General features: G+C 37.8%; 1 protein-coding gene across 1 annotated transcript in view; it reads left to right on the plus strand.

Annotated features, from left to right (window-relative positions):
* The window catches only part of SEMA6D (semaphorin 6D), a 209556-nt gene that overhangs the window by 80172 nt on the left and 110658 nt on the right, over positions 1-18726 (plus strand). Inside the window, exon 2 of the mRNA XM_015638980.3 lies at positions 197-277. The gene's annotated coding sequence lies outside the window, so the exon portion shown is untranslated. The remainder of the gene's footprint in view (positions 1-196; positions 278-18726) is intronic.

An 18726-nucleotide genomic window follows, 5' to 3' on the forward strand; every position in this document is an offset into this window, starting at 1 on the left:
CCTCTGAGAATCAGTATTCAGGTTCACAGATACTTGAAAAGTCAATGTGCAGGTGTGTTGCATTCAGAGCTATTGCAGTGGTCTTATCATTAAACCTGCAGCAGGCATTTATAAAGTAAGGCTTTCACGGGTACTGGCTAAGTGTGATTAAAAGTAATCATCTGTCTGATGAATATTTTCCTCTGACTTTTGGCAGGATAACCCATCTGAAATTGTGCCAGAGTTTACAGGAACACTGATGCCAGCAATTTAGGGATCTTCACGTTCAGTCTCAGTGGTAAGTTCTAAAGATGCCATAGTAAACCATGTTAGAATATTACTGGTGTCTGTTATGTTATACTAAAATTGAATCTGTGTGAAAAATGAAGCACTTCCCCTTGACCAATACAACGATAGAGAGATAATAAGAACATATATTGATCTGTGAGAGATTGAGCTCAGGAGCTCAGGACACAAGTTCTGAGCAATTTTCATCAGACTAAAATCAAAAGGGCTTTTTTATTGTCCTCTCTACTAATGTAACTGCTCTCAGAAGGTTTGACATTGTACATTTCAGAGAATGTAACCATTGGGCAGACTCCAAAGAGAAAGTAAAATGCACAAAAAGGAAATCCGGTGGCTTCTTCTTGCTGAAAACAAAGCAATAAATTGTAAAATTACATTTGTTTTTTCTCTTCTAATGCTCTCTCTGTTGTAATTAGTCTGATTCATCAAACCTTGAGTCAGATTTTCAGATACTGCTGTGGAGAAATTTGTAGGAAGACATAATCTATCTGTATCTTGAAGCACATCTCTGCTGCAGAGATGACTTCCCAGCTTTTGTAAAAGAAAGGGAAGAGAGGGTAGCTGAATGCTACTGTGATTTTGTGTTATTTGGAATAGACCTTCTGCAGTAGCTGGGTAGAGTGAAATAGTTCTTTAACTGGAACTCGTGTTGGTGCCTAAGTGCTCAGCTTTTTCAGGAAGAAAGGCCTAATTTTAGATTATATTATTTGTGCCAATATTTTTGGTCAAAATGATTCTCCCTGTTATGCCATATACCTCGTGGAGTGTTTTGGGCCCTGGAGAGGTGGGAGGCATTGGAAGTCACCCCACTCCATGTGACACTCCTGCACACAGCAGTGACTAAGGGCTACTGCTGGAGGCAGGGCCTGGCCAGCCCTTGGACTCAGCTTGGCCATTCGTGCTCATGCTGCTTTTAGATCGCTGTAATACAGATGTCAAGTATCATCCCTTCCAAGTCCTTACAGTTACAGGCTATTGAAGTATATTTTTAAAAAAAATTAGATTACACTGCAAAAGCAAGAACTTTTCTGACTTGGAAACATTCCTCTAGCAATTTATTATCATTAACCAAATACTTCAAAAAAATCAATGCTTCCGTTTAAAGATGTATTCAACAACAATAGCAGTCCTATTCTGTCATGCTCTATTCATACAAAAAATGAGCATAATGCTGTGTTATCATGAATCCTCAAGACAGATTACATTTCATTATTGCTGGGTGACTTTCATAATGTGGGGATGTGATTCTAATAAAGGACAGTATCTCCCTTAGAGCATTTATTAGAAATAAAAGAATACAGCATTCATATCATGTTACTTGATCACATAACCAGTGTGCAGAACAACAAATTATCAAGGCAGTTTTATAAGGAAACAATACGATCCTAACAACGCTATTCTTAACTTTTCAAATTCTTATTTGACATTTCTAAAATCTATAAGCACTGTGACTTAGAGAGTTGAAAGTCAATGCTGTTCTGACAGACAGAATTCATGAAAGCCAGAAGTGACTGGACTAAACTATGAGATCTCTTTTCCCTGAAAAAAAAACAAGACAATAATGACCTAGCAAAGGAAAATAAGAGAGCTGCATTTGTTGTCTCTTAGCTGAGGCAAATGAAAATCCATTACAAGTCATCTGAGGCCCAGTTCTGTGACAAAACTCCTATTCACTTCAGCAAGAACCGCTTGGGTAATGGACATTGAAGCACTAAAAACTATAACTGGATTAGATAAAGTCCTGTAGGATCTAGGAGAAAAAATTGGGGGACTAGAAAGACATACAGGGAGAGAGAAAGAGGAACTTCCATATTCAAGTTATCAGTAAATACACAGCATATGCCTCAAAAGGAGGAATGACCTTCAGGGCATACAGATGACCAGCTCGCTTGTTGAACTGTTATGGAGTTTAAAAATAGTTCAATATTCTGTGCAATTAACAGAAAGTGTGTGTGTGGATGTCTGTTAAATGAGGAAAAAAGAGTGTTCCTTCTTCCTGCCTTTCTTTATTTGACCGTCCCTTCACACTTCATTTCAGCCTTTATATGGGTTTTGTGTCCATACTTTATTATATTTTCTTGAGGCAAGAAAGATTTTCAATGAGAAGTTGATGAATGTCCATATTAAATTGGGTCCCTTTTTTAATTAAGTTCATCTAAATTTAATTTTGCAATTTTACTTCAGTAAACTCATCTGACTCCAGATGTTGAATGTGATTTTTCTACTCCTTCTTTCACATAAATTTACCTGTAAAAGATTTATGACTTAGAGAGGCATTTCTGAACACTTTTGAGTGTTTTTAGCATGTGTTTCATGAGTGACTGGTATACATGACCAATAAGCATTTAAAAATACCACTTTGCACCCAGGCCTTCTTTCAATAAAGTGATACTTTTATTGCTTGAACTTTAAACAAATAATCAGCTTTTAAAAAAGCATTACCCATGCATTTAAAATGATAAGGGGATATTGAATTCCACAGGTATTTCAAAAGTGAAAGAGAAGTCTTCAGAAGCTACAGGATTCCATAAGAAAAAATGTAAGAACTACTCACTTAAATTAAAGGAAATTCCAAACAATTTGTGGTGGGGGGGCACGGATTTGGACCCTTTTCTTTCAATACAACTGTAGTGGTAAATTGTTTAGAGCATGTTATTTGGACTTTGTAAGTATGGGAAACGTATACTGAAGTGCCTGTTGGTCTTAAAAATTTAAGATTTACTAATTTTTTAAGATATACTCATCTCACTAACAAGAGCAAAGACATTGCAGATTTAACTGTCACTGCATACTTTTCATATTCTGTCATGGCTTCTGGATCAGTGTGAATGGCTCTAATTTTAAGAATTACCCAGAATCCACTCCTTAAATCTGGACATATCTAATAACTTTCTATGTGACACATACAAGGCATTGTATCATGAAGGCTCTGCTTCTCATCAAAGAAGCACATACCCCAATTAAACTTTCAGATAACACTAAAAAGAGAGTAGTCCAGTTATAAACAAAAGGCTGGTTGTATTTTTTTTTTTCCTCTTTCATAATGAAATCACTTTTCTTGAGTTTTTTTCTGGTGTAAGCCTCTTGATATATTAATTTGAAAAATTTATCACTGCAGTCAATAAATCCAATTTCGGACATCTGTATCAGTTCAAGGCTCATGGGATGGAAACTTCTGGGGGTGTGATTGGCTGTGTGCTACTCCAGGTTTGTTTGGAGATTTCTTCAGAACAAGTGGAGATCCCAGAACCAAGCAGCAGCAATGCTAATATGAATCAACTTCTTTAGTTTCTCCTTTCATATTCCTCCAGGCCTCCATAATAGTACTTGGCACTGACTAAAGGGTTTGAGGAGGTGTTGTTATTGCTGTAGTCCATGTGTTAGGGAAGGGAAGGAGTGAGTGACCAGCTGGGAGATGTCAGTGGCAAGTCTGTAGAGCCACGTCTCTAATGATTTTCCATGGGCAGTGGGGGAAGTCAATTGCAGGGAGCTTCTCGGTCAGAGCAAGATCATAAACCCTGGAAATTTGGCTCTTTTGTGCTCAGATCATGTCTTTCTGGTGAAAAAATGACCTTTTAGTGAAAATCACACTTTTGTGAGTGTTAGATATCAGTATCTTTCTCATAATGCGTTTTTCTACCTTTATATTAATTCATCTGTGTTTCCTAAAAGGACTTTTCTCCATTCATCAATAGCAGGTGTGATTTGCTTGTTTTTCTAGCCAAAGAAAGAAACATAACAATCCTCCATTGGGTGGAATGTTTCTGAGCTTGAAAGGCTTCATGTGTGAGTCTGGATGGGACCCAAAGAAGGAACCACTTAGAAATTACAAAATGACACATTTTATGTTATTGTTAAATTGCCGAGATTTTCTGTATATTTGCCGAGATTGTAACCATACAGGGTGTTTTCAAAGCCACTAGAGAAAGGGATGTTAAACCTCCATGGTCTTAAGAATTCCTAATGACTGCCTGCCAATACGGCTGAATCCCGCAGGGTAATGGGGGGAATGCCTACCATGTAAATATAAAGGGGGTTATTTAGGAGACCCAGTGAGCTGTGAATTATTGCCTAGGTTGTCACAAAAAAAAAAAAAGGAAAATGAGTTGTGAAGAGGAAGGAACGTGTACTGAGTTCTGAATAGCTTTGTAAGACTTTTTCTGAGATAGATGGGAAAACTTATATACACTCTGCAAAAAGAGATATCTGTTCTGTCAGATTGCAGATGCATCAGCCACCCAGATTACTGTGAAAAACCCATTAAAGAAACAAAACTGGGTTATTTTTATGCCAGAAAAATGCATGAATCAGAAGAAAATAATATTAGTTCAATAGCTGACTTTAAGGTCTTTGTGGATCTGGTTTCTGGTGAAGTCAGGGCAAGTGTTTCCACTGCATTTAGCAGGACCTGGCCTGGGTCCTTGGAGATTAAAGTGTTAAGAGCTGGATTGACAGCAGAGGTAGTAGGGACCTTCCAAGCCTCGTTGTGTTGTGCATTATTAGCACAAAATAATTGAAATTATAAATTTGGAATTATTTCTAAAAAATTTCACTTAATGTGCTGAAGCTTGTAATCTGTATCCCAAATGCATAGTCTGAAAATCTGCACTGTGCACTTGTATAATATTACATTATATATAAATATATAATATTTAATTTTTTTATAGGAAGAATTTAATCGAAATCTTGAAACTCATCTTTCTGTTCACCTCAGGCACTCTGTCACAACTGAGGCAAAAAACCCTAGGGCAATAGGATCTAAACAGGACATTGTATTTACTATATGAAAATAATACAATCTCTGTATTTTTTGTTCCATTATACTGTAACAGGAACTTACTTGCTCTCAGCATTGTATCTGTTCTAATGGAGCCTGTGGGTTTATAAGTATGGTGACAGAAAGAGCATATGAAATGAAAGAAATTTATGTCAGCTGAGTTAAGTTTTTGCAGCTACTTCCTTTAAGCAGATTTGGCTAGGAATAATGTCTTGGTTTTCAAAATTCAAGCTTCTTTTTTTATTTTTTTAAATCCCACTTTCAGTAGAATAAATAAAATTTTATGCAAACAAAGACTGAATAAAAGGGGAAGACCAAGACCACAGAATGCTAAGGAAAGAGTATTTCTCAAGGAGTTGATTTTTTTCAAGAGAAGGAACTTTAATATTTTATTGCTGAAAATAAACAGCTGAAATTAACAGAAAATGTAATTATTTCTTTTTAATCTACATGTGAAGGTGGAGTGGAATTCTTCAGATCTCTAAGTAATTGTTGTTAAGAACTTTTCCTCCTGAGCTGAGTGGTTCTAAATTAAATTATTTGTTTTTCAATATGAATAAGATTTTCTTATCAGTTAGCTTGCATATAATCAACTTAAACACAGTTTTAGAAAGAGATGAACCATGTCAGTCTATTTCCCAAGATGAAAAATGATAAACTTCATTCTTCCAAGATAAAAAATTATGCATTACTTCATTTATTCCTGGTGATTCTGTTAAGCAGTGGTTGTGGTGCTGGTTTTTGTTACACAGAGAACATTCACCAAATTATATATAAACATACTGACACTTCTTGTAAGTCCATTAGTAGTGAACTATCTCCAAATATTTTAAGGATTTTAATTCTTTACCAATAGAACTGTTTGAGAACATCAAATTGTAATTAAAGGTGACAAATTAGACCAGCTAGAAACATGAAGTATGCACATATATTTGAACCATTGCCTTATTTTTCCTAGGTTTCACCTGGCAAAGGTAAATGTGAAACTGTACTCTGAAATTAAACCCAGACCCCAGGGAGAGATTTATGGTAGTAAGACAAAGTGAGGTAGTGCAGAGGATTTGGCATTAAGCTGAGTTCCATTTCCTCCAAATAGACTGTGAGATGACAGCTCAAACTCCATGAGAGATCTTGGAAGGGTCTTTGGGTGCTTTCCATGAAGTGAGGGTTAGTCCTTTCCTGTTAAATATAAAATAGGGTGTTTGGAAAAAGTATAATATAAAGGCAGGTCAGTAAGAATCTTACATGACACTGGTGCTTTGTGACTATATGTTACATGTGCAGGTAGGATCTCTTCAGAAACAATTCTCCTTTTTTACCAAAGTCTGAGCTAATGGCTCGTTGGATTTCCCTGTTATGGAGTGATGGGATGATACTGTATTCCATAAAAATGGAATCATTCTTCATTCATGAGAATTAATAATACACAATACAATCAACTCATCAATTAGTTTCTTTATTTTTTTCTTACTAAATGTTCATAGTCAAAGTGCAAACAACAAGTAGTAATTTAAAACAAACAAAAAGCCCCAAAGAAACAAACAGAAAAACTCCCCACAAAAACCCTACTGGTCCTTCAATTGTATCTGTTACATGCTAGTGCAGAATTACTAATGAGAACATGTTTAGGTATAAATAAATCTTTTATCCTCATTATAACTCCACTGTGTTCCTACAGTGAAGTCATCCACACAGAGCTGATTATGGGTTGAAAGCCTCAATAGCCTCTTTTATCTATAATAAATATTGCATACTAATGTTAACAATGTCATTGTGCAGTGTCTCAATAGAGGATTATGACTTCATGTAATGTTAGCTTGACGTCTCTCCTCTCCTGTAATGGAGTCAATTTTCCTTACAAAGGAGATGAGAATCACTTATTCACAAATCTTGTAACATATATTCTATGTACGTACTGTGTTAACCCAATACTAAGGTGGCACAATGAAGCTCAAAGACAGGAAACACAGAGTTGAAGTTCAGTCCTTAATTCAATTTACCCATTGTGTGCACTGATATGCACTTTAAAGTTAGAAGTCTGTATTTCCCCCCAAATATTTGAAATGTGAATTACTATATTTTTAGGCATAATTCCACAAATAGGTGTGTGGAGTATTCCTAAAATGTGTGTGACAGAATCATAAACCTGATTTTGGGGCACACAGCTTGTGCAAAGAGAGAATGAGACGTATTTATATTAATGAGCAAAGAGTAAAGCAATCTTCCATCAGCTACCAGAGACAAACAGCACGTTGGGGAATAGGGACCCATCTCAGGCAGCACTTAGACACATGCTCAACCTCAATTATGGCATCAACGGGACTTCAGAAAAATCTTAAACACTGTGGAGGAAAAGGAACTCGTTCATTTGCGTTAAGGCTCATTTTTGGATAATAAAGCAAAATATTGAGTAAACTCCAGCACAGTCATTTGATGCATGTATAGAGATATTGAGTAATATTAACATAATACAATTGGATGCTTAGCTCCTGAATGCCTTCAAAATAATTTATCTGAATGCTCATGAGGGAAGTTCAGGCTGAGATGAAAAGCATAAATCCACCTAACAGCTAACAAATAATTCACATTAACTGAGGACATGTGCAGAATGCAGGATTTTATAACTAAAGGGCAGAATATTGCTGCTCTTGTGAAAATACCAGATCATATTCGTACAAGTCTGCAACTTAAACAATAAAATTAAACAACAGTTAGCCTAAAACTGGAATTCAAATAGAAACGGAATCTTTTTAGTGGAACAGGATACCTCTGGTAGGAAACAATTTCAGAACCAATTCTCTCATCCCAGCTTTTCAGATCTGTACAAAAAATAGGTGGCACATAGACCAGTGAAGGTATTGAAAATACAGAGATATTTTTTGCAGAGAAAAGAATGCTTGATATTTGAGAGATTTATTTCTCACCTAGACTAAACTCATGTCTATATTTTCATTAGAATATCACTTCTAATTGCAGTGTAATCCTGCCTGATTTGTCTGGAGATCTTGCAACGTGTTAATATTTTTATCTATGGTACAAATATGTTCAAGAACTATTATTTCAATTATTTATTTTAGGAACTGCTGGCTAAATTGTCTTCTTTCTGCCAGTATAAATATGGAAGTATTCCACTCATGTCAGAAGTCAACTTCCCATTTACACCACTGTGTCTATAAAGAATTAAGCATTTGCCCTCTGGTCTGCTTTCTAAGTTTAATTGCATCCTGATAACTTTGAGTTTTCTTTTCATATTAGTGTGTACTAATTAGGAATAATTTTAAACTACAGAATTGTGTGAATTGTGATGGAATGAACAAAAGATACAATATGTACATGATACCCTTTGGCTGGAAGAGATGATGGGCTTGTGTGTGCACAAAGGAAATTGGTTAGGATATTTCTGCCTGTAGTCAGTGGAGTGACAAGAGCACGGGATTGAAGTGAGTGTGAAAGGAGGGGAGCAGTGAACAGATGTCAACAGACCACATGTGTTGACAAGGTAACATTTCAGGGGAGGTGTACGATGATTTTAGGGCTCAGGTAGCACAGATGTGTTTACTGGTGGAATTCGTTACCTCTGTGGTGTTAGCTCGGCTAAAAAAAATGGACTTTTTAACAGTAACTCCAAAAAGACTTGCCTTTGACTTTGTGCAGGGCTCTCTATAGAATCCATGGAGTCCTAAAGATTTTGATAACCTCTGTCTCAATTTTGTGTCCCTTTGCTTCAGTGGGGACATTCACCTGGTCAGTCAGTCCCAGTGTTTGATCACAGCACTTTGGGACTCTGCTCTCGCTGCAGGAGGGCTCAGGCACAGCAGTGTTGGAGTTTTGGCATGGGGTAAATAGCCAGAGAAATGTGAGGCTCCCATCATCAGCCATTTTCACAGCATAAAAAAGTTCCAGAGAGATTTTCCTTCAAACTTTACAAATACCTGCTGAATAATATAACAGCCCTGCACAAAAGCTGCAGATTTTGAGAATTTAAAAATGAGTGAAAACAGGGATTTTTTCTGAGATCATATTTCCAGTTTATGGGATGCATTTCTAACTGGACTTCTGCCTCTTGTAATAAACAGGGGCCAAAAGCTCCCTCTGAGTGAGGGAATTTCCCATTTCTGCAGGTTCCCTCTGGCCATGTTGGTGGACATGCATGGAGGAGCCTCCATGAAAAGGCTCAGAGCTCTGGCCACTGCTGGAGGCCAGTGAAGGATGGTCATCCTCTCCCCTATCGCACCTAGGAGAGGTGCTGGGCACACATTGCACCCTCTGCAGTGAGAGCCACACATCAAAGGAGTCCTTGTAAACCAGTAATTAACTTCATGTTCAATTATATGCCCAAAGATTGCCTGAGAATTGATGATAAAAAAATAATTAAATAAACCCAACCCAAACAACCCAAGAAAAAACTAGTTCAAATTTTGCTGTCACTATACTCATTACAAAAATCCTCCAGAAAATTGTTTCTTGAAAAAATAAGCCTCTACTTACACGAATAAAGGAGCCATATTTAGATTTCAGTTCAACATGCAGGAGAAATTTGGCAAATCTAATGTTTTCAAATCAATTTGGTATGTGTTATGAGAATAATGTCAATGGAAAGGTCACTTTTTTATTTTTCTTCTTTAAAAATATAAAGGAGAAAGAAGAAATTTGGCTTTGATAAACAGAAAAACAGTGCTTTAAATAGCTAGAGCAGTGATAAGGCAAAGAGCTTCTAAATAAATGAGGCGTGAAAGGGTTGTTTTTTTTAAAACTCCAAATGAAAGTTGTATATTCAGAACAGCTTTAAATTTTGTGAAACAGTACAGCAGTATATTTTACAGGTTTGAGAAAGGAACCAGAGAATCTTGTCCTATTAGAATATGTAGAACAACGTCTGTGCAAAGAAGACAACAATATCTAAAGCACTTTCGCTTTGACTAAAGAAATTCTTTAAGATAGAAGTAATTTTGATTTTGCCACAATAGAAGGACACTGGAACCTGGAGATAAAAATGTTTTGTTGGCTGGAAGGTTTGCCTTTCAACTGTGTTTGATGTGATATTAGGTTCATTTTGCCAAAATAATTTATGCCAAGCATTGTCATTAAATCTTTTATATTGTAGAGATTTTTGTCAACAGACACACAAGGACTGAGTTTTAAGTGGAGTTAATCATTGAACTCAGTAAAGAGAAACACTGGATGAGTTTTTCTCATGTACAAACAAACCACCTTGCAAGCTTCAGCCATTTCTATAGTTGTTACCCCATTTTCAGAATAGTGTAGGTAAAATACCAAATCTGTCTCTCCCTCTGATCTCTATTCATATATGTCTTGTAAAACCTATTAGAAGAAACAGATAATTAAAATAGAAAAAGCCATGTATTTGCTGCAGCTGCTGGTGTATTGAATCTTTTGAAGTTTGCTTTAAGCAATTATATCTGAGCACTTCTTTCGGAAGCCTAAGAAATAACATAGAAATTTCTAGGATATTGTTGTTTTCTGCCTCTTTCAGTTCTTTGTAAATACTATATAACATTATAACGAGAGATTAAATTTAACTCATGTAGCCTTTGAAAAACAAATTTTAAAAGGAAAAAGGATTTCCATAGAAGAAAGTAGTGTTCTGCCTTCTTCCCTGTAGCCTCCAGCATGTCCAAAACAGCGGCTTTTTAAAATAGTATTTTTAATTGGCGTTTGTGGTTTCATTTCACCATTTGATTTACATTGTAAATGTGGGCATCTCTCTAATGGTAAATATATATTGCATCTCTTAAAAGGCAAATATATATTGCAGAGGTGTGGTTCAGTGTTTTTGTTGTTACTGTGCACTCAGGTGTGTGTAATCCCTGAGCACAGTTTAGCCCTGTAATGGGAGCTGCTGATATTTGCAGCCATTTGGCAAGTGATCCCTTCCCATACTAGAGAGAAGTAAGGGCAAAGCTGCACATGGGTTATACTGAGTTATGTTTAGCAGATTTTCCTGTGGTATTACTGAAAGTCTAGCTTATAATTCTTAAAGCAAGATCTACGCTCCATCACCAAAAGCAGTGAGGTGTGGTAGTCAATTGTGGTTGGGATGTGGGAGAGAAAATCTGCGGCACAATCCAAGATAAGAAATAGATCATAGCCTGACAACAGGGCAGTTCTTGCTACCTAATGAAGCTATAGTTCCTAATGAGCTTGTCCTCCTGAACCATTGAGGATAATGGATCTATGCAATTCTGGAGTCCTTTCCCCATTTCACAGAGCCCAGACCCAACTGGGAGGCACTATGACATTTAAGGATGACTGCCATTTTCTACTGCTGATGCTTCAGTTAAAACGATTTGTCCTTGTGTTTCTTATTTTCCATAGTAATCACCACCATAACTCTGTGTCCAGTGGCATTTGACTGTGAAAGTGACACCCACACCAGGGAATATGTCTGGGAAAGAAGCAGACAACATGGCAACTGTTGCTGAAATGGCATCATCCCTGGCGGGTGGTTCTGTAGCACTCTACCCCACACATGGACAAAAACTTGCAGCATGGACCAAAAATTCAAGCTGCTCAGGCCCTGCAGCTCACCAGGGTCAGCTGCAGGTCACAGCTGCTCTGGATTTGGAATAAGGTATTAGGCAGTGGTTCTGTCTTCCTTAACACCTGTGTGATCAGGAGGGCTGGAGTGCCAGAAGGGATCTCGGGTATCGTGTAGGACCTGGTGGTAGGGTACAACAGCACATGCTGATCTCCACTGCCTTTCTTTGGGTAGGCTGATGGCTCCTTGATATAATTGGATTGGCAGCGCAGCACAAAAATCACAGTATGGATGCTACAAGTCTAACGTGAACTGCTCTGTGGATGCTACACAGGAGTTTCACAGGAACTCTGATCTGGCAGCACACTAAAGGATTAGTTTTCCCCACTACTTGCTTTGACTTCTGCTGTTCCTGCTGTGACTATAACCAGCACCAAAACCTGACAGAGCCTGTACCTGCCAGGTCACCATGCAGCACAGAGGAAGTTCAGGCAAGGAGTAATCCCAGTAAGACCTTGTTTAGGAAATTTCTGTGCCACTTGTGCGGCTCCCTGGATATGACAGAAAAGACTTAACAATGACTCTTCCTGAAAAAAAAATACAATTCCATTTCATATTATTTTAAGGAAGATGATGAGACTACCTTAAACTTTTGAAGTGTCTATTAAAGAGTATAAATAACAGCTCTCTGATCTGTTTTAAACCTTTTAAAATTTGTATTAATCACACAGATTTCTGTAACAAGCCAAATATAAATAAATAAATAACAATCCTTCCAGCAGAGAAACTTCTGTTGCAAGTACTCAAAAATAGATCCCTGCACTGAAATTTCTAAATTAGAAATTTTATTTCCAGCACGTTTATTTTTATTTTTTTCTCTCAGAGGAAACTTATTAATTAGACTCCATGCTAACCTGTTTCTGCTGTAAGGGCGGTACTTGGTGTGGGAAGGTGGCTCTTCCAGTGCAGTGGGTGACTCCAGGAGATGGAGCTGAAGAGCAGCAGGCTGAAGGAAAACACCGTGACTCATGAGCCCACCCACAGACAGGAGCAGCGCCTTGTGAGAGCCCTGGGGCTTTAGTTTAAATTTAAAGAGCGTTTCTTCTGAGGGAGCTACCCATGGAACTCTGCATCCTAGACCGCTTTGTTTTGCACAGAACCACTGCTTGTGTGGCCTGTGTAAAAGAACAGAACCTATATATTTTTAAAATAAAGGAGAGACACAGTCCAGTTTATTACTCGGTCCAACTGGCAGCTGTTTTGGGGACAGTACAAGGACAGGCATAAGGAGGAAGATGCTGAAAATATGGTCAGTTTTACCCAGGGACACTTTTTTTCCAGGAACATGATGTGGTCTTCAAACACTTTGGTCCTGCTGCAGAGAATCAGACTTCACGTAGCCAAGGCTTTTTCACTTGTGGAAGGAAACACTTCTGAATGTAAATCCCTGGATTCTAGTCTTGAGAAACCTAAACAATCTGGGAGTGACTGGGTCTTGCACCCTTGTGAGTTCCCAGAAATCAAGGCTCGAGTTTATCACCAAGACCTCTTACTGTTATTTTTATTTTTGCCTTTATCATAACATCCAGATGTCCAGCAGATACAGTAATGCCACGCTGGCATTGATAGGTAAGGAATATTTTTCTGAACAGAAGTGGAAACAGCTGCTCTGTAATGGTTCTGAGTTACCTTGAAACATGAGCAGAGAAAGTGCAATATGTCTCTTGCCTACCAAGTCCCTCTGAGGCTTTAATATTCAATCAAAAGGTTTTACTCTCCAAAAATTACTCCTCACTTAAAAAGAAGAAGGATGCCCTTTGCTGCTTTTGCCTAGAGCCCAATATCTTCTGACATTCCATGGCAGCTGTGGCAACGCTTTTCTTAATGCAAAGAACATCTGGGCTGCCTGCAATTCTGGGAGAGAAGTGTCAAAAGTGTCATAGACATCCTTGAGCAAAGAAGGATCTTCACTTTTATTACACTGAAGTGTCAAAAACAGCATTATTGAACATCAGGTTGCAATTTGGCAAGCAGAATATAAGTCTGAATAGATGTGACAAAACCCCTTCTAGGAAATTGCTACTTAGTGTTATTTTTTTCAACGTTTAAAATTAGCATTTAAAGGAAAAGCACAAATGGGGAGCCCCTAGGTAACCCTGACAATGACAGATCCCAGCATTCTTTTTTAGTGCTTACTTCACAACCTCATTGCTGTCCATTGAGTGACTGAGATTGATTAGATCGTTGTCATCCTCAGTGAAATGCACTGCATTGATCCAGCCTCACTCACAAAGCCAGCTCATGTGACACAGCTAATTTGGCATAATTGAAAGTTCCAGCTCCAGAAGGTCAACGAGCTGGACTCAGGACACTAGTTATCATTTTATCCTTGGAACAGGGTCAACTCTTCTGAGAAATACGATGGCTTTTTGTCACACTCTTAATTGTTTCTCCATGGTTTGTATAGGATAAACCCAGGCTTTCATACTTTGATTGAATTTTTATGGTGGACAGAAGATAATTATCACCTCTTAATGCTAAATATTTTTTTTAAGTCAGTTGAGCTCTTTGTTTCTTTGTTTCTTGCTCAAGTACAATTCTACTAAAAAAAGCTGCAGATAAGGACAAAAAATGTCTTTAGATAAGGATGGCAGTGTGATACACATCATGAAGTTACTTAGCTTCCAAAGAAAAATATGGCAATAGTTAAAAGTTTGTTGGAACAGAGTTGAACACAATGTTCCTCTCTTTGTTACCACATCCCTCTTTCCACCTTCCCTTCTTTTCCCATTTTCTTCTGTTCTCTTCTGAAATTTGAGTGCTACAGTCGAGATGTCAGGCTGAGCCAAGTTTGAGGCTGTGGAGTTAAGTAAACTCAAAGGTCACACACAGTCAGAGATCAGAGGAGTTGCAAAAAGACCTGCAGACAGGCATCGAGCCTGGGTTGTCAGCTTCTGAGCACTGTCAAGTGGTTCAGCTGAAATTCCTCTGAACAGGGTCCACGTTCCTGATGAAAGGTTGTGCCTTCAGGAAAATGGCCATCAGACCATTTGTTTCATGCTTTAAGATGCACACCAAAATCCCACACCACTTTGAAAAATGTATGGTTTATGTAGGCGGTGCCGTATGAAAATGCTTGTGTAAAAATTCTTTCTCTTAAAGAGAAACACTGAATGTTTGGAAAAAATTGTTTCTTTTTACTCAACAGAATTCAGTGGGCAAAGCTAGGAATTTAAGTAGGTCTGACAATCTGTGTCATTGCTTTGTTGGCCGTCTGCTCAGAGTCAAATCAGCAGCTTATCTTTTATTTCTTTCCCTGCATTTGCTGTTAAAACGTCAGCATATCCCAATAGCTCCCATTGCTTCCCATCCCAAATGGAAATGGTCAAATGCCAGCTTTCTAACAGTGAATGTCATGTATAATTTCTCATAGAAAAAGCTTGATAAATTCTTTGCAATCGTTTCTTCTTGTTTTGTTATTCATATTCAGGTTTTATGTGTTTGGGGCTTTGTTGGTAGCTCAGGTTTTTGGTAGTGTTTGTTTGGTGCTTTGGTTTTTTTTTTTAATGGAAGTTTGCCTTTGGTCATCTGTAAAGCAAGCAAAAAAGGAGAGGCACCAAGGTGAAAAGTATGAATAAATAAAGGGAAGGACAGCTGTGGTACAATTGTGGGACAGAGCCTTGATACAATTTTTTTGTGATTAATGACTTTATCAGAATTTCTTAGTTTTTCAAAGGTGATTTGTGGGGAAGGATTTTCTCAAAGCAAGCAACAAAGAATTAATACAAGTTTGGCAATACAACATTTTTAATGATGATTAACAGAACAGTGAATCAAGGTACCTGGTTTATAGAAAGACGTATATAAAGTAAATAAATCTTTATGGAAATTTTCTTTTTAAAATCTTGTATTTTGACATATTCATAGAAACAGGAGGTACATCGATATTAAATATATAACTCTTAAAAAATACAGGTCTAATGCTGGCCAAAGGTAAATGACAAGCAATAATTGTCCTATCTTTTGTAAGTCTTCCAAAAATTTCATCCTAGCAGCTTTAAAACATAACTTGCAATCGACAAATCCCACTGGGCTCCTATTTATAGTATCCTAATTTTCAAAGAAAGCAAACCAGGCAACTGTTTTTAACATGAATAATATTGCTCCCAGCACTCTGCCTCCAGCCCACACATTGTGTTTTTTGGCATGATCGTGGCAATTAAAAAAAATAAACAGCTCCTTTTAATATTTTTTATACAGCCAATGCTGACACAGCTGGCAGAGAAACTCAGTGAAAGGTAAACATTCTGCTCAAAATGTAATCTACCATATTGTTGTGTTTAGTTGTTAAAATGTAATTTTCCTGAAAGAATATTTCAAAAGTAAGTTGGTTTTTTTTTTAAATTTTGTACAGAATTTCTAATATTGAAATCTGATTACAAAAAATATTATAGTCTTTTAAAGCAATAGCACTTGTGACACTGGCTATTTCAGTCAACGGCTTATTGAATTTTTAAAAATATTCTTAAGAAGAATCAGGAAAAAAATTAGGTATGATGCCTCATCCTTCAGCAGAATATAATAGTCTGAGCTAGTAAAATCAATTTCTTTTAATAAAATTCTGTCAAAGCAGGAAGTTCAATAATAAATGTCTTCAACTATTTAAAGGGAAGAAAAATTCTAACAGAATTAAGAATAGTTTGTGATTTGCTTCAACAGCAACAAAAGATTGTCTCGTTCCTTATAGTCTCATGCTCATAGTCTGACCTAATTACTATGAGCATATATGAAGTGAGATTATGGAATGATAAATATTTCACTAGAGAAAACACATGAACATATTTCCTTTAGGCAAGGGACATAAGTAAGTGATTATCCATCACACATGTCCAGAAGTTCTCAGTGTACTTTTATTTTTAAAAATCATGACTCTGTGTGATTGCTTATGATTAGGGTGCTGTACTCCAACATTCTATTCCCTGTTGGAAGCCAGTGCAGAGGCAGCCCAGCAGAGCTGGGTGCACGAGGGATTCGAGCATCTGCAAGGCTCAGGAGGATTCTGAGCAAGAGCTGGGTGGTGCCTGTGTGCTGCAAAAGCCACCTCTGCCCCAAAGCATGACCTGGTGTTCTTCGGACAGCCTTGTGGGAGGGGTGCACAAACAAACAAGTGCAGGAAGCGCCCCCGTGTAAGTGCTGGGGAGACTCGAGGGTTTGTTATGGCTGCTCAGCACTTACTGAAACTCCTGGTTTGCTCACCTGATGAGTAACAAGGGGAGATGTGCTGGTTTGTGCTACCTGGGCAATGGGACTGTGTCACTCCCAAGCCATCAGAGTGGCCACTGTATCTGGTGTCCTTGTCAGCTTGCCTTCAATTGTTTTTAGAAGGAATTTTTTTACAGATCCACCTTTTCCTCTCACTGATTGCCAGTATATCGTTGGTATCAGGATCTTCCAGCTCCTAGTTGTTTCTCCTTCTCTCAGGTTGAATGGTAAAATGAGCAGGTGTGCTGCAAAAGAAGTATCTGCCTTTTATAATCTGTAAATTGCCTTCTGGGTACAAAGTTGGAGTATATGGATTTAAGCTTATAAGAGCAACTGAACAGTCATTTGTAATGTGTATAACATGAAGTGAAGAGAAGCATTTAAAGTTTAGAGCGACCTTCAGTAGAGAAGAAAATTGTCTGGTGACTGCTATTGTTGATCTTGGAATGTGTTTCAGATGTTAGGTGTGGACTTTATATCACCCTCGGGGCACTTAATAACAACTAAACGAGCATTAACTGCTGAAGTCAGTGGAGTTTTATCAGTGTGAATCCAGGGGCATTGTTGTCTTTGTCTTGTCACAAAATAAGTTCAAAATAATGGTGCAGAAAAAGGACTGGAAGGGAAACATTCTGAGTTCTGATTCTCCAGTCATTCCATCCTGTTACACCAGCACATTTGTGACCAGGACAACAGCAAACTAAACCTGACCTGTCTGACTAGGAAAAATGTAATGCAAAAGAGTTCAATTAAAAAGTCATTTCTTTCTAGTGAAAAACAATTTAAAAAGAACTTCTACAGGGTGGGTGCTAATGCTGGAATTTTTGTCTAACTAGGCTTTCAGCAACCTGTGCAGTCTCTATCCATGGAATTCATCATACCTGGTTTAGTATCATAAAAATAACAAAATGCTCAGGTGCATGATATATTTGTTTCATAGGAAGATGCAGTTGGCCCGATCTGATTCTCATATAAGAAAAGATGTTTCAGTGCTACCTAAACTGTTAGAATATGGGTATCTGAGGGGATCCCACATCAGTTTTCCTGTTGATTCTTAATCTGAATAGATATGCCCCACACAGCTGTTGATGCTGGTGCATTTGAGAAGAGTTGTACCCTTCTGGCTGGGGAGTCGTGCTGTTCTTACTGAGTATCAGAGCAAGCTCTGCCAAATGCAAAGCCCAAACACCATGACTAAACAAAGTGAACTGTGTTGTGTCAATCCAGTATGCTCCCGACCCTCCAGGAGCAGAACAACTGGAACTTTCGTGTAGCCCAGTCTGTTGGTGGCAGTACCTTTGGTCAGGCTTTCAGAGCCATCACGTTTGCTCTCTGCTAATGTTCTCAGCAGCCCGACAGCCTGCACACAGGGAAGTGTGCTGTGAGCAGATCATCAGCTCTGCCTCCTCCCTGACACTTCCCACTGAGCAGGTTGGAGCTCCCTGTAGGGCTGCCCATGATGGACAGCAGGCTGTGCTTTTCAAGTCCAGCCCAAAATCAATAGGCAAGGAGTTCTTATGCAGTGAAAAAAATTAAGTCTTTTGTAGCATACAGCAGTATGATGATGATTATTATGGACTCTGTATTAGTCCCATGTGAAATGAAGTTGTTGATGTTAAACACAAAAATATCTGAGATAATTTTGCATCTATCCAAAATAAAAAGGGAAGGGGGAACAAAAAAAGGAAAAAAGCAAGGGATCGATGTTTGTTTAATAGAAAGAGTCAGCATCTGTAGGGAGAAAATGATAATTCTAGGGAGTTTTTAAGGCTATTAAAAAGAATAAAGAATAAAAATAGAGAGAGCTGGAAAAAGCAATAAAATCTATAAACATTAATTCATGGCCAGTTTTTTTGAAGTATATGACATTTTTTTTCCCACAAATCCACTAACAGGGTTCTAA

The sequence above is a fragment of the Parus major genome, chromosome 10 (genome assembly GCF_001522545.3).
Source record: "Parus major isolate Abel chromosome 10, Parus_major1.1, whole genome shotgun sequence".
Lineage (NCBI taxonomy): Eukaryota > Metazoa > Chordata > Aves > Passeriformes > Paridae > Parus > Parus major.